This window comes from Dipteris shenzhenensis, chromosome 1 (assembly GCF_047967505.1).
Source record: "Dipteris shenzhenensis isolate YYH24624 ecotype China chromosome 1, Dip_SZ_1.0, whole genome shotgun sequence".
Taxonomy (NCBI): domain Eukaryota; kingdom Viridiplantae; phylum Streptophyta; class Polypodiopsida; order Gleicheniales; family Dipteridaceae; genus Dipteris; species Dipteris shenzhenensis.
Window position 1 is genome coordinate 13184152 of NC_141596.1, and position 17373 is coordinate 13201524.

A 17373-nucleotide genomic window follows, 5' to 3' on the forward strand; every position below is an offset into this window, starting at 1 on the left:
TGCCTTCATTGCTTTCTTCCACTCATGCTTGTGAGTAGTGTGGGGATGGCCCCTTGGTGGTTGAGCTCCCTCGAGCCTGGCAATCTCCTCGCAATCTCGGCTAGTGCATGCCTCTTAAGCGAAGATCTTTCACAACAACACAAAGCAACTATAGATGCACTTGGTAGACGCGCAAAATAACGGGCGCGTCTATAGGCGCTGCTTTAGTAGAGGAATTATGGGCGCGTTTAAAAGCGCGTCTAACAACTCGTCTATTTACGCGTGTATTGACACGTCTATTTGCACGTGTAAACTGTGAAAATACGAGCCCGTCTAACATCGCATTTACTAGCGCATCTATTTGCGTGTGTATTAACGCGTTTATTTACGTGTTTACATTGAGACTTAGACGCGCATTTAGACGTGTAGATAGACGCAAACTAGAGAATACAGAAAGTGAGATTTTTGTGTACATCATTTCTTTTCGAACATTGTCCATGATTACCAAAGCACATAATTTTTTGCAAGCCCACATATACAAGAATTAAGTGAGATGAGGAGAATGAGACAATCTGTAAAATAGTTTTGCCAATATCAATTATGGGGCTATGGTTCAATCTCATCCTCAATGAGATCAACCCTTGCCAAACTATCTACTTCAAAATCCAAACAAGTGTTTAGATCTACAAACACATTCAACCCACTACTACTTGTACCACTCATGTGCTCATCGAAATCAGCATCTCGAATGGTAGGCTCGTCCTCACGGGTAATGGCCTCAATATCTGTATCTCCTATCTCATGATCATCCTCCTCTCTCGTATCACGGTCATCATCACGTCCATGGCCATGATCATCCTCCATATGCTCCATATTAGTAAATGTATTATACATCACTTTGGAACGTGGCATAATAGGTATGACATGCCACCATCTATTATTATCCACCATTGGTTGATAGACAACCTAATTCAAACACAAATACAATCATTCTATTTTTCTTGCATCAAATATTTAAAAGCGAGTATTTTTATATGTGTGCACAGTACCTGTTCACATTGTTGCAGTAGTACTAGTGTGTCCTTCCTACTTTGCCAAAACTTTGTGGAGTCAATAGTTACAAAGCCACTTGCATGGTGTTTGATTGTTGCATTAGGGCCTCTTTCCACCACGTCCTTAAACCACTTTACATCCAAAACATACACAAAGAAGCGTCGAAAGTTAAGCTTAATAATATCTTGGATTATGCCACAATAATCATCCATGGCTCCATCGGCTCCCTCAAAGCTAGCAATGACGCCGCAATCTTGTGTGTTTCTCTTATCATCAATCCGTTGTATTCGAAAATGCTTGCCCTCACACCATATAGCATTGAACATAGTGCACTACACCAAGAAAACATCAATTAAATAAGCAATCGAAATTATTGAAAGCTCCTAACTTATGCATAACATTCTATATACCGACCTTGCTCATGCATCCCCTAGCATACTCCCATTCTTCCATTGTGATATGCATCCCCTCGTCTTTCTCTGCTTTCTCCATTTCATCAAGTAGCCAATCCACTTGAATATCCTTTGGAAGTGCTCTTAGATACTGAGGGTATGGCACACGAGATCCGTGGTGTGTACGAAAGAGGGCCCTTTCTTCTTGTCTTCTTGCCTTTGCAGCCTCGTATCTTGTCACCCATCTTTTCATCACATCACTACTAAGCATGCAAAAGAGGTTGATACTATTATGCAACTCCATGTCTATTACTTTGTTGCATCCTTTCCCTTGAGGCACAATAGAGGTCATCCTTAGGTCTTCATCATCTCTACATAGTCGTGGGAGAGAGCTATCCACATCAACAAGAAACTCAGAAATATATACAAGTGACTCTTGTACCAACCAACCCTCGGCCATGCTACCTTCGGGTCTTGCATTTTGTCTCACGAAGCCCTTCAAGGTCTTTATGAAGCACTCGAGGAAGAACAATCATCGTGCATGTATAGTACCGCATATAGCAATCTCATCCACCAAATGCACTATAAGATGTAGTTGGCTTGTGAGAATAGAACGTGGAAATGTCTCCTCCACTAAACAAACCACCTCCACTGACATAACTCCAGCATTCTCAAGCGTGGTGGGATCTATTTCCTTTGAGCTCACATAGCTAGAAATAAAAAAGTACACCATATTGGCAATATGCATTCAAACTTGCATGGAGCATTGATACGCATCATATTTTGTATCATGTAAAGTACCTCACAAGCTCGCCCATCTTGTAAATACAATCTTTCACATCCTTCGATGCACTACGTGAAATGCTAGTAGGTAGTATGAACTGAACCCACGAGAAGGTGGTTGATTAGTTGCTTATAATTATTCACTCACACATTTGGAAGGAAAAAGATATTATGCATCAGGGTTTTTGACTTTATGTTTCCCTGGAATTAGAAGGGATAGCATAACATGTCCTTTCTTAATAGCCATAGAGGGTGGAAGATTATAATTCACCAATATCACTGGCCATACACTGTAAGAGGTGCTTTTGAGACCAAATGGGTTCACACCGTCCATACCCAATCCAAGTCTCAAGCTCCTAGGTTCTTCCTTGAAGCTTGGCCATGTGTCTTCAATATGCTTCCACGCAGGAGAGTCCGCGGGAGTTCTCCACTTGCCATCGGTTGATCGATGGGAGGAATGCCATGACATGAGCTCTGCAATAGATTTGCACTTGAACATATGTTGGATGCGAGGGATTATGGGAAAATGTCGCAGAACCTTATGAGGCATGTCCAAAGTTTTGAGATCTGCTCTATATCTTGCCTCTCCACAAGTAGGACACTCTCTTGCATCCTTATGTAGTCCACGAAACAAAACGCAATCGTTGACACATGCATGGATGTGCTTGTAATCTAATCCTCCAAGAGAGGTCACATGTTGCCTTGCCATATCTCTTGAGGTCGGTATTCTCTCTTGGAAGCATTTTACACAATAGCCTACACATGAAGACCATAAATGAGGAAAAGCATTCGAGTAATTGACCCACTAGCATAATTCACCATGTTTGCAAAAGCTTACTTGAGTAATGCATTCAAACTTGCATTGCTCCATCCATAGATGGTTTGCAAGTTTAGTGACTCAAGGGAGGCATGTAGAATAGAGAATGTGCACCCCTCAAACCGTGGAGTCAATGCTGTAGATCATCCTGCTCCATGCTATCATCCCTCCCTTGATGGACATATAAATCCCGCACCATATCATCAAACACCTCCTCCTCCACGGCTTCATGAGGTAATGGCGGAGGGCTACTATCACCATCACTCCATGCATCCATAACGGTCCCTCCTGAAGATCCCACCTCATATCGCCGACACTGTGCCTCCTCACGGCGAGCATAGGGCAACATATGCGGGTGTGGCACTGCATCTTGTATCAAATTAAAACGAGATCATAACTCAAACATATGAACACCCATAGGTATCTCAATCAACCTTAACTCTTTAACACTTACCATGTTTATAGCACACATAGATTTGATTTTTTACTCCAACCACATTCCGCGATGGTGGATATGGAGGGATTCATCCTCACTGGAGCTACTTGTTGAAGATGAAGACATCCTACAAACAAACAACCCAAAAAAATTTGCTCTTCTTCAAATATTTAATTTTAAACTCTGTGGCACGTCTAAAGGCGCGTCTAAAAGCGCGTCTGTTTGTTTTGTGGTGCATGTCTAAATGCACGTTTAAAACCGCATCTAAAACCATGTCTAAAACCGCGTCTAGTCTGTGTATAGAGACGCGCCTATAGACACGCTATTAAATATGCTTTTAGCACGCTCGCTTTGCTTTTCTTCACACTTCTTATACTTTGCGCGGCTTGCTTGTTTCGTTATTAGTTGATCCACAATTTCGACGCTTAAGAGGAGGGCACCTACACTTGCTTCCAAGCTTACACTCAAGAGGAAGGCACCCACACTTACTTCCAAGCTTAAAGGAGAGGAGGGCGAATAAGGAGGAGAAACTGCAACTTTGAAAAAGGAGAAGAACCTTCCATACCTCTATTCAAGGTAAGTCTTTTTGCAGTTGATCTTTTTTGGAAGTTTGCTCTCTTTGGATTTGTACTTTCTCGTATCCAACTCTCTTTGGATTTATACTTTCTCCTATCCAAAAAATGCATGATATGGGTATCAGTGTCACGTTTGAGTGTCGAGCGCAATGTCCTTTTCTACTTTTTAGAAAAGTCTATCTGTTGGAGCGCGTCTAAAGGCGCATCTCAGAGCGCATCTAAAACCATGTTTACAGGCGCATCTAAATGCGCATCTAGGCTATTTGCAGACACAGACAGTCGCGTCTATAGATGTGCTGTTATACGCAAAAATAGGCGCGCTAATCAGACGCGTCTATAGACGCGCTTCGACAGTAACCCGATTCTCTCTTCCCTTCCCCTTTCTTCACAGCTCATCAGTAAATATAGATTTTTTTTCTTTTTTTCAGTTCAACATGTGGCCAGGAAGCACTTCTAGCTCACCTGATCCCCAGGATTCTATTTGGAAGAACTTATATAACCTTTTAGGGCACCCTCATAGTCCTGCGGAGTTATATGGGTATATGATGGGTACTCTAAATACTCCCCAGGAGTCGACACTACAGACTCCAAACCACCCCACACCTGCTGAGATCACCCCAGTGGAGTCAGCACAGCTGTCTTATGCCCCTTCTTATGCCCCTTCCCCCATGCCATCTTATGCCCCTTCTGCCATTCCGTCTTATGCCCCTTCCCCCATGCTGTCAGGAGGTCCTTCTGTCTCGCAGAGCCATCAATGTACTCCTGTGCAATCGAGACTCGGTTCTCTAGCTACGAGTGGTCAGCATAGTCCCATGCAGTCTCCAGCTATGAGTGGCCAGCGTACGAGCTCGACATGACACAGTAGCAGGCATAGTAGCAGGGAGAACGGCATAGTGCTTTGGGAGGGGTGGCAGTGGGGACGATGATGATTCAGATGATTTAGATGTGCTTTCGGGTGATGGTACGATATTCTATGACATCACTTAGACAGGAGGCATCTTGATAGATGCACAGGGGAAGGACATCATGGCCTTCATGCGCTCTGTAATTGCTAACAATTACAGAGATTGCTTTATCCACTTCAAAGACCAGCCAAAGAGATTGGCTGATGAGACCCTCGCTGGTGTTCGCTCTAGGTATCCTAACCCCCCCAATCGCCAGTTCATAGATAAATGTGCCAAGTCAAAGATTGTTATGATACTTGGCAATAAAATATCTTCGCTTAAGAGGTAGACACTAGCGGAGCTTGCCAGGCTTGAGGGAGGTCAACCACCAAGGGGCCCACCCCACACCACTCACAAGCATGAGTGGAAGAAAGCAATGAAGTCAGCGAGGGAGGACCCCAGTCTACAACACGTGGAGGCACGAAGGATCCAGATGGAGGAATATGGAAGGGCGCATTTTGGAGCAGGGGGTGTTGAATCATGGGAGGCCCAATTTGTAAGTATCGATCTCAAATTATATTGCTTATGTAGTTTATTAGGAGGTTGTTTCTTTGTACTAATCCCTCCGCAAAGTGTGTCGTCTTGCAGCTTGAGATCGTGGGTAGATACCCTACTCCTGTGGAGACAGCCTACCACTCCCACTATCATAGAGAAGATACATGGAGGCACTTCTATGATGACGGGTTGATTACTAAGGAGCAGTATACCCGAGCTACTGGAGCGGCCCCCGAGGTATTTGAAAGTAATTAAAGAATGCCAAAATTATAAGTAAAGATTTGATTTTTCATACATTGATATATGTTGTCCCTTGTTTACAGGCCTGTGCACAAGACGACGAGGAAGACGAGGAAGGAGGCGCAGAAGGGAGCGCAGAAGGGAGCGTAGAAGGGAGTGTGGAAGGTAGCGAGGATTAGTCGTAGAAGTAGCGCTAGCTACTCTTTTTTGTACTTAAAGCCATTGGCTTGGCTTCATGCCTCTTGTATATACACTCCTCTTATTTTTTGTACTTGAAGCCACATGACGTGGCTTAGCTTCCTTATTTTTTGTACTTGAAGCCACATGACGTGGCTTAACTTTGTGCTATATGTACATACAAGCACTTTTTGAGCTTTCAATTTTATTGCGTTTTGAGTTGTAATGTTTTATTTGGAATTGTAATTAAAATGTGGTTGGCTGTAAGAATTGAATTACACAATGTGGATATGGGATTCTTGTAACTATATAGCATACACAACATACACAACATTCTGTAAATTTTAAAAAAAATATTATAAAGCGCGTCTATCAGTGCGTCTATAAACGCGTCTATATACGCGTCTGTCTGTTCAACAAGTGTTTATTTTTGCGTCTATAAACGCATTTATAAGCGCATCTATTTAGGCATCTACATGTGCATCTATAAGCGCGTGTGTCTGCTATATAGATGTGCTGGTAGATGTGGGTCTCCAGATGCAAAAATAGACACGCCCATAAGTTTTTTATTTAGTTCAATAAATGCATCTGTGTGCGCGTCTATGGGTGCTTTGTCTTGTTGTGTTTTATTGCCAAGTATTGTAATAATCTTTGACTTGGCCCATTTATTTGTGAACTAAACATTGGGGTGATTGGGATACCTAGAGCGAACAGCAGTGAGGGTCTCATCAGCCAACTTTTTTGGATGGTCTTTGTAATGAATAAAGCAATCTCTATAATTGTTAGCAATTATAGAGCGCATGAAGGCCATGATGTCCTTCCCCCGTGCATCCATCAAGATGCCTCCTGTCTGAGTGATGTCATAGAAGATTGTACCATCACCCTTTGGCATCATTTGCATCATCCCCATCCCCACCACTACCCCCCACAAAGCACTATGCCATGCATCCCCCACCGCTCTCCCTGCTACTATGCTTGCTATCGCAGTGAAATGATTACAAGTTGCATCTGGGAGACCTTCCTTGAAACTGAGCATGCAGCCCCAATTCATTGAGCCTTCGTAAGGCTTTCAAGCATAGAACACCATCACATAACTGCACTTAACCCATAGGCTCAATCCAAAGGCATTCTCTTTTCTGAGTGCAATTCCATTGGCTGTCCAGAGTGCCTTCTTCAGTTTACAAACTTTACCTTCTGAACCGGGGATCACAAAACCTAGTGGTTGTTCCACGTATACCTCCTCCTTGAGATCTCCATTCAGAAAGGTAGATTTTACATCCATCTGAAACATGGGCCAACTTCCCTAGGCAGCTAAAGCCAAAACATTGTGAATTGTGGTTAGTTGAGCTGTGGGAGCAAAAGTATCCTGAAAAGCCATTAAGAACCTCTTTAAAGTTATGACACATCTTCAAAGGTATTGAAAACTACTTCAAAACTATTGGGCATCACTTCAAAGCTATTGATGGTGGCCACTTTAAAGCTATAGTCACCGTTTTAAATCTATGGGATTGCTTTAAAGTTATAGCTCACCGCTTCAAAGCTTCTTCCACACATGCAAATGATTTTCTTGAAGCATTTAATGAACCATGTGTGGCATCCACAATCTGAGCTTCATGGCCATACATGTTAATGCAAGTGGTGTCACCAAGGAGGGGCAAGCACTTGCTCATCATTGCAGCAACTATACAAGAAGGTGACAAAAATATGGGAGTCTATACGTGCAAAGGTGGATGGATGTATATTTTACAAGTTTGCGTGCATGTTTTGAACCTGTCCAAAATACGGTGTGTCGAGCTCCTCCACCACCTCCCCACCCAGGTACTCCCTCCCTCCCTCCCTTCCCCTCTCCTCCCTCCCCTCCCTCCCCCTCTCCTCCTGCTTTCCATCCCCTCTCCTCCCTCCCTTCCCTTTCCCTCTCCTCCCGCTTCCCATCCCCTCTCCTCCCACTTCCTTTCTCCTCTCCCTTCCCCTCTCCTCCTGCTTTCCCCTCCCCTCCCTTCCCTTCTCCTCCCTTCCTCCCTCCCCTCCCTTCCCCTCCCCTCCCCCCTCCCTTCCCCTTGCCTCGCTTCCCCCCTCCACTCCCTTCCCCTCTCCTCCCTTCCTCCCTCCCCTCCCTTCCCCTCTCCTCCCGCTTCCCCCCTGTGATGATGAATCCTCTCCCTCCCTCCCCTTCCCCTTCGATACGACTTTCTTTTTGGGGGGGAGCAGGGAGGCGGTGAGGCGGGGAGTAGGTAGGCGGAGGAGAGGTAGAGGGGAAGGCGGGAGGTGGGGAGGCGGAGGAGGTGGAGGCGAGGAAGGAGGTGGAGGAGAGGGGGGAGGCGGGAGGCGAGAGGCAAAGGAGAGGAGGCAAGGAGGCGGAGGAGAGGAGGGATGCAAAGGAGAGCCATGACAAATTTTTGGTAGCAAGGCCTGATGGATCTTGTGGGTTGTGACCACAAAAAACATAAAGAATTTGAATTGGGAACAGCTTCATAGTTCCACTTAATTTCCATGTTCACATCTCCTACCTTTATCTCCCAAAATACACGAGCACGCTCCCTTTGTTTGGATGCGTAAGAGGCTACAGCTCCCTCAGTTAAGTTGGCCTGCAGAAAGCAACATTGCTTGCACACCTTACAATAGCACCGTCTTTCTTTAGATGTTCATGCGTTAAAGTTCTTTTAATAATAGCCCTTGCTCCATCGTGCTCTCCTTTGCCATTCCCACTTGCAAAGATGTTCCAAGTCATTTCCATGCCTGTCATTTCGCCATACCTAGCTACAAAATAGAAGGGCCTGCAAGCCTTGAATTGGGAAGCAGACCCATTAGAACAAACCCAATGCTGTTTCAATGCAACTCCTTGTTCTTCAACCACATCTCATGTAACACAAAACAATGTTGTACAAATAATGTGTCATGCTGCCTATCACCTGAAATGAAGAAGTGCACTTTTAATAATTTTTCCTGCCTTACAGTAGTAAGTTATTTGAACAAAAATTCAGACTTGTACTGAATGCCAGTGCATTGACTGAATCTCATTCTATTCTTTGAAAGCATAATTTTCTGTACGAAGTCTACAACTGAGACAACCACATCATTAGGGAATTTGAGAATATATTCCTTGAATTGAAGCACTTAACATTGAGCTATGTAGTTGTGTTTGATAAAGTGCTTCATTTTACTTTTCAAGAAGTGCAAAAACTCCCAACATTGCACGTCTTTGTTCACAAGATCTTTCCTCTTCTTCTTGTTTCCATGCTTGGCTACAATACCCACATACTCAAATACTTTCATAGTGATATTTTTCCCTTGCTTCATTGTATCTAAGGGACAAGATGCCAACTTCTTCATGCCACAATCCTTGCATTCATCCATTAAGCACTTCCTACAATGGAAGGTTGCATCAGTCTGTGTTGGACAAATCAATGACTCCCATAAATGAGTGATGCCTTTGTAAGTGTGCAGAGTAGATGAACATATGTTGCTTGTGTCATCACTAGTACAGACAATGCATTTGCATTGACATTTCAAATGAATGCCAAACTTTTTATTGCGCGTCGCATTCACCGCATCTTTCAAAAAGGACATCTGCACATGGTATACACAGCAACAATAGGTGTTGCAGTCCTTTAACTTGCACACAAATAGAGACTTCAAATATTTAAATGATTGCAATTGAATCCTGAACTCTAGGTTTTTTTTGTTTAAATCGATGAAAGAGCTCAACCTTCCATCAAAAGAAAGTTGCGTGTTAGCAATCGTAGGTGTTGATGACCAATCGTAAGTGCTGACAGGTAGTGGAGGTGCTAACAGGCAATGCAGGTTGTAACAAGTAGTGTAGGTGCTAATTAAAATAGGTAGTAGGTGCGACAACAAGCATTGTAGATGCTAATAGGAATTCCAGGTGCTAAGAGGCATAGCAAGTGCTAATTAGCATAATTATTAGGTGGAATAATATGCATTGCATGTGCTAACTAACATCTGGTAGTGGTATATGAAAGTGTTAATATTCATTGCAAACTAGAAGCATCTATTGCCAGCACATGCTATTGAGCACATGCAATTATTATTAGCACATGCATGTTGTTTCATGCTATCAAGCACATGCAATTGTTATTATCACATGCATGTTATTGCGTGTGCTAACAAGTACATGCAATTACAAGCATTGCATGTGCTAACTAGGATCTGGCAGTGGTAGATGAAAGTGCTAATAATCATTGCACTTGTGCTAACAAGGATGTAAGGTGCTAATAAGCATTGCAGGTGCTAGCAACCACAAGTGGTGCTAATAGGAAGTATAGGTGCTATAAGCAGCATATGGAAGTATCAATCACACCAACATAGGTGACACCTAACTGATGAGTCACCTGACACACCTACCATGGTGCTCTCACTAGCACTCACACCATGTCCTACACAAGCACTGTCACAAGTCTAGCACACACATACCACATGACCATGTCCATAAGTGTGTCCCGTAAACATTAATTTATCCAACACTTTTTGCATTAGCTTACAGAGATTTCGGATGCAAACATCAAGGTTGCAGAATATAAGAGAGCCCAAGATATTTATGGAAAAGCTGGATTCAAGTTATGATCAGGTGACTACATATCGTGAGCATACTTACCAAAGCTTCAAGAAAGCTTGATTGCAAGGAGATACTGACATGTGGTCTGAAAATGATTCATGTCGTTGGAGAGAGAGCGAGTCCACATGAGAGAATACTCCGACTCAACAAGGATTCTTGGTAATGGAGTAGGCATGAGGAAGCTTGTGGCTATTTGTGAGTTTATATGAGAGAGAGGCAGTCCAGGCACACTGCAATGTCACCTGCAATAGCAGTAGAGTGAGTGAGAGGGAGGACAATAGTTTCTAGAAATGGAACAAGCAAGAGGAAGATTGCACCTCTATTAGAGAGAGAGCTAGTGATGGAGTAGGCAGGATGAAGACTGCACGTCTGTACATGAGAGAGTGAGAACAAGAGAGAGAGAGAGAGAGAGAGAGAGAGAGAGAGAGAGAGAGAGAGAGAGGGAAAACATGTAACTGAAATTCTAATTCAAAAGATAGATACACTCCATGTATGGGCTAAGTGTAATTGCCAGTTAACATTATGCTCACTTACAAACAAAGCCAAAACATGCTATTCAATTGTGCTTCTTAGCATTGTACATGGACATGCTTTTTTGAGCGGGTTAACGTGCTTCCACCCAGGGGAGTAGGCTAGTGGGTTTGTGATCTGAAAGGGACTCCTAACTGCATGGGAGAAGGTTGGTGGCTCTTCCTTCTACCAGGCTATCTTGACTCCATAAGGGTAATCTCAGGTGGTGTAGATGTGGGGTGGTTTGGAGTCTGTACTCTTGCCTCATGTGAGGTGTTTTGAGTGCTTGTCATGTATGTATATAACTCCCATGGAGTGGGACGGTGCCCCAAAATGTTATATAATTGCTGCAAGAAGGCATCTCGAGGATCAAGCAACCCTTCTAAAGAGCTTCTTGGCCACATGATGAACTGCACCGAAGAAGAGAAGAAGAGAAGAAGAGAAGAGTAGAGAAGAAAACAGAAGAAAGAAAGAAGATAAGAAGATAAGAAGAGCAGAGAAGAAAAGAGAAAAAAGAGAAGAGAAGAGAATAAGAGTAATAAGAGAAAGAAGAAGAATAGGATAGAATAGAAGAGCAAAAAACAAAGAAGAAAACAAAGGAAGAGAAGAGGAGATTATCCATATATGGGATCCAAATGGCTCATGTTATCCTTGACAATTTGGATGATCCGAGTGAATACCTCGGTTCTAAGCCATTTGAGGCTCAAAACCTATAGGACTACCTCGATCTTGAGTCCATCAACGAGTAGAGCCGCATACTCTTCGACATCCTAATTGCCTTACTCCAAGATCCACAATCCCTGAAGAGTTTGTGGAATCATATTCTTGTTGTGAAATCACCTCAGGAATGTGACTTTGATAGCATCGTAGGTGGTGTTCAATGATATGTAAGGTATTCTGCCAACCACCTTGATGCCTTCCCCTCCAAAGTAGACTCAAACGCCGCTTCCTTCTGCACCGCATCTACAACACCTAATATGGTGAATGTGTATATCTTGTCGAGCTACCAGACATGTGCATCCAGATCATCTCTAGCTTTCCCCAAAATTTTAGTGTACTTGATATTAGTACAGTTGCCATGGGTACCGCAATGACCGGAACAACATGAACAACTGAAACAACTGGAACAACTGGCACAACCAAAACAACGGGAACCTATCCACCTTTTGCAATCGAGGACTGTTGAGTTGTGAGCAAACCTTGCACCACCGACATTGCTTGCCTCACAGTCGGTGAGGATGGTGCACTCAACACTCTCTGGTCTTCGAGAATAGAACGTAAAGCAAGCACCAAATGCAAACATCGCCTTACGCTTGGTAGAGTAACCTCACCTCTTCTTGTGGGATTCTCTAGCTCCCCTTGGGTATCATCATGCTCCAGAGTGCCTCCATCTTTGTTCTCCCGGTTCTATTGAACCTCTCCTTGCTCTAGAGAATCCCTACTAGCAAAAATGGGCCACCTAGGCTGTCAGTGCATCCTTATTGTTGGAACTAGGGGATCTAGAGGTCTTGCAACCATGTTTGCATGCATGTTGTTGGTTAGTTCTACTATTCCGCTGGACATACATTGAACTTTGGCCTGCAAGTGCCAAATCTACCACACTAGTGCATCGATGAGGCGCAAATCACAAAATCGGGTGTCTTGCAGTTTTGTCTTCATAGAAAACAACTCCATTACCACCTCACAAATCTATTGTTGCTTGCTCACAATGCTCACTTGAAGTTTGGCTATAAAAACCATAGGTCACGATTGAATCAGATGTCACCCCACTCAACAATGCGGGCACGAGCAGTTCTACATGGAGATATGCACCCACTCAACATAAGTAGAAAGGTGAAATTGTGGTCTGTTAATGTGTAACACCATAAGTGGAGGGCGCTATGGGATACACTGAACACATACTCATGCAGATAGGAATATGCAGAGACTCAGAATGTGGAAAGACTTACAACTTTGCGAATTTACAAGTGCATGAATAGACACCATAGAATAATGTCCCAAGAGATACCGGTCACATGAATATACGTGCAGTTGCAAATGCCATCCATTTGCAGTTGCAGATACTTGCACCTCTAGGGATCCACGCTAACTCTGTAGTAACCCTGCGCACTGTTAATTCCTTAACAACTCGAATGAAGCCAAGGAAGGTGGCTACAAGTTATTGTGTCAAGAGGGAAGAGCCTCTGAGAAAGAAGCTATTTGGGTCGTCGAACATGTACTGGGCCCATGCTTCTGGTGGATTGACGTTCAAATACACTAGGGCTAACAAAGTTCTCTACACCTTCTATATGGGTAGTGTAGTAATAGAATTAGTTGGGCTTAGGCTGTTTACACACCAAAGGGCGCCCAGGGTTGGGTGGCCGTTTGAACCAATAGAAATCCATAATTGAAGGTTTGGGTGGGCACCTCTTTACACATACAGTGCCTAAGCTTAGACCTTTTGATCCAACATGGAGTCCATGTCATGCCCTAAGAAAGGCCTTCCTTGGGTAGCCAAGCTTCGCTGCCCACACCGATGGGCAGGCTGGATTCATCCAATCACCATCACAATTTGGGTCCCCCGGCTCCACGCCTATCTAGTCCCTCATTTTAACAAAAGGGCTTTGTACTTGGGCAGTGTGTAAAAGGGGTGCCCATCGGTGGGCATCCATTTTTTTATGATTTCACAATGGGCAGCCGGTGTGTAAGGAGAGGTGCCCATTCCAACCCGCCCATGAATGTTTTTGGGTGCCCACACTTTAGGCACCCCTTAGCGATTTGTAAACAACCTTAGTTAGCTAGTCATAATTATGACTCCCAATATCTTATTGGAACATATAAGTGGCTACTGTGCTCCAATTTCTACTGGAGTGGTCTCAAACAAACTGGGGCATCACATTGACATACCATTAGAACTTCTACCAATCTTTGGAGTTCCTCTCACACTATAATAGAGAAACAAGCATCAAGCCTTAAATCTTTGATGATTCCTGCCAGTGTAGCAGGAGTGCCCAAGAGCTGGTACCATAGAAAGTCTAGGGATTAGTAACCTAGAATGTACATTACTAGTGAGCTTATCTAATTCAAATGATATAGAGCACGTGTAAATGCATCCTATTATAATCGTGGAGACCAAAAATTGTGGGCGACTTCAAAATAGTCTTATTCCTGAGTATCATGAAGAGTAAATGTATATACATGTCTAGGTCGAGAAATTTTGGCAGCGTCCTTCCTTGGCTATTAACAGCAAAAGTATGCTCTGTGTGCCATGAGAGCTTCCTTTGTTGCATAAGGAAGAAATGTTGAATAGCCTTCAAACAAAAACAATGAGAAAGGAAACTATGATCAATTTCTACGCTAATGTTTGAGGCCAAGGCCTTAATGCTACTAGGGAGGTCTTACACCAAGTCATACCCTCCCATTGTTCAAAAGTGGGAGCTAATATTCATCGATCTTGGTTGTTCAATGCAAGAACTCATGGAGAAGTATGAACTCCATGCTTTCCATTCATGAGGAGGAGATTGTGCATAAACTATGCACTGAGTCAAGGAAATAGCATCTCATTCCCTAAGGTGACATAAGAGAGGTGTAGGCAAACGAGCGAAGTGAAATTGCCATATTGAACAAACAACTCACAATAACCTTCTCCAAAACATAATAAGCCCAATAGTCTGGCAGTCCAACCTATGATGGCTCCACAACTATCAGCGACCCTTTGTTTTGCAAACTTTGTAAAATTGTGAGTGCCTCCAATAACACTAACAGTCCCTCGAGTAGTGTGCTCCCATCCTCCAAACTACCCTTGTCCTATAAGTATGCCCTTGAATCCCGAGTCAAGAAGCTCTACACACCTCCAACCATGTGTACTTTATCTATGTTCTCCCCTCTTTTCGAGATAGTAAAGGAAGCACAGATTAATGGCTCGAAGGCACGAAATTCCAATCACGTTAACTTTTACAAATCTTCCACCAAAGGTTCTAAAAGGATATCCCATGGGGCAACAATGTATTCAAGCCTCTTGATGATGTATCCTCATCAATCATGCTTTAGATTACAAGACAGGCTTCAATAAATCATGGTCAATGCCTATATCATGTCCCATCAAAATCCCACCATCCAACATGGGTCTATCATACCTATACATGGGTAAGTGCACGTCAATAATTTAACTAAATTGTTGCATTCAACTATTCACTAAGGTGGAGCATTAACCATCTCCAAGTAGCTATCAATCATAAGGCTTCAATTTGTAATTGATATATACACGAAGTAACTATCAAAACTAGGTGTCTTCAATGCATGGTGTAATTATGCCAATGCAAAGTGGTCCCACGTATAAATCATTCGGGTCTACTATTAAAGAGTGCCAAGTATAGAATCTTTCCAATCTTACCATTGCCCAAAGACAAGGGGAACTTGCCAAAATAATTGTTGCAAGGGTCATCAAAGTGCTATAAACCCAAGAAACATAAGCATCCCCAAGGGGATGTGTGTGTGTGTTGTTGAGAAACCATGCTCAACATCATGACATTTTAATAATATGTGCATAGCACTAACCCAATAGAGTGCTATAAAGGAAAGGGTTAGATTCCCTAACCCTAACCCTAAAAGGGTTTGTATATATTCTACATTTTCAACTAAATCTAGTGTACAGTTAGTCATTTGGGGTGTGCTCTCTAGATGTGCCCTGTGTGAAAAAGATTAGTTTCATTGTGTTCTAAGAGAAGAGAGAGAGACAGAGAGATAGAGTGAGACAGAGAGAGAGAGAGAGAGAGAGAGAGAGAGATAGAGATGTTGTTAGAGAAAGCGAGACTTTTAGGTCTTAATAGCACAAGGCAGCCAAATTCCAAGGACACGGGAATGCATCCACCAACGTGTCAAACATTCAGTTTGACACGTGCCAAACATTTAGTATAATTACCGTCATAAGTTTGGACGAGGGAATACATCCACCAACATGTCAAACATTCAATGCAATTACTATCATAAGTTTGGACACTATGAAAGAGATTGTCGCAAGAAGCAATACAATCGAGGGAATTTTCATAAAAGAGGAAATCATCGTGGTGGCCATTCCAGTCACAATCATTATGCCAATGAACTTGAGAACATGTTTCATGCAAGCAAGGAAATCCAGAAGATTGAAATAGTGTACCTTGACACTGATTTCAATTTGAAAGGAAAATTTAGTTATCAAGTTGACCAAGCAGATCAGGATCTTTGGTGCATTGACAGTGATGCTATTAGATATCAATGCTCCACTCTGGTGTAACTACGCGGGAACCAGCTAACTCTACTTGTAAGCCCCCCATATGAGGGGAAGGCATTTGAGTAGCTCGGTTATCCGGTAGGTCCTGTTTTGGACACCAGATGGGAGCCATGTGTGGCCTGATGGTTGGATGGCTTCAGATAGAGTTGGAACACAGCCAACTAGGCTACATGCAAGTGCGGGAAGGCATCCCTTGATTGACTGCACTGAGGGTAGATGGAGCATTTCCCGGGGCAGCCCACTCTCGGGTTGCGGGGCCCGTTTGGAGCCTCAGATGATCCCGGATGGCTCTTGGTCGAATGGAGCCCGTAGGTTAGTTGCTCTGTTTTGCGCACCGGTTCTATCGTATGGTCGATGGCCTATTTCGGGATCGACCCCTAGTCGACCGTTTTGGTGGATTGGGTCGGTCACCCAATTGAGCCTAACTGACTACGACTAGTGGCTATATAAGAGCAAGCCCGTGAAGCCCATTTCATCACTGGCTACAGCAACCCTGATTCCTTAGCATCCAGCCTCCGTCTTCTACTGTTTCCAGCACGCCATTGAAGCTTCTTTCACAGGAGCGCATGGTTGGGAGGCAGCACCATCTATTGTATCAGTTCTACAGTAATCAAATTTTTGATTCTCCATACTATCTTTTTTTCTCTCTTGTGTATGAGATCCTGTTATCTGTTGAGCACAGACGTATTATTTTCTTACAGATGCATCATCTCATATAACAAAGCATCAGGAATGGTTCACAAAGATGAAACCATTAGAGGGTCAAAAGAATATTATCTACACTGCAGATAACACACCGAATCCAGTTCAAGGGAAAGACATTGTCCCTATGAACAATTTCATTGGTACAAAAGGATTGGTAAAAGATGTACTCTATGTTCTGAAACTCAGCAAGAACCTCTTATGAGTAGGTCAAATAACGGAACGCAACTACTGAGTCATCTTCAATGGAGAGGAATGCACTATCAAAGACAAATCTAGAGCAGCTAGTAGGAAAAGAAGTCAAGGAAGGACGCTTACTCAGTATGCTAGCTTCAGTACCAGATTTTCATGCCATGTCAGCTCAATCGCAACAGATGCCACTTTTCGCAAAATGACGAGATATGGACATGTCAATTTCAAAAGCTTGATAGAGCTCCAAAAACAGAATA